Below are 296 nucleotides of genomic sequence, written 5' to 3'. Positions count from 1 at the left end.
TCCAGTGCTAATGCCTGGAAAATCCCATGGACAGAGGAGCTTGGTAGGCTACAGTCCATGGGGTCACAAAGAGTCGGACACGACTGAGCGACTTCACTTCAATTCACTGCATCCATAGGCTCTCTAAAGCAAACTGAATAGAACAGCCTACTGACCACAAAGCAATGTAACAAATACACATTCCTAAAGTGAAGATACTTTTCAACAATACAAGCAAGGTGTCAACTGAAAATTTGGTGTGTGTATATATACATAAGCCAAATTTTATATATATGGGGGTATATATATATATATAT

Source organism: Bison bison, unplaced genomic scaffold (assembly GCF_000754665.1).
Source record: "Bison bison bison isolate TAMUID 2011002044 unplaced genomic scaffold, Bison_UMD1.0 scf7180017864530, whole genome shotgun sequence".
NCBI lineage: Eukaryota > Metazoa > Chordata > Mammalia > Artiodactyla > Bovidae > Bison > Bison bison.
Note: the sequence above shows the minus strand (reverse complement) of the source record.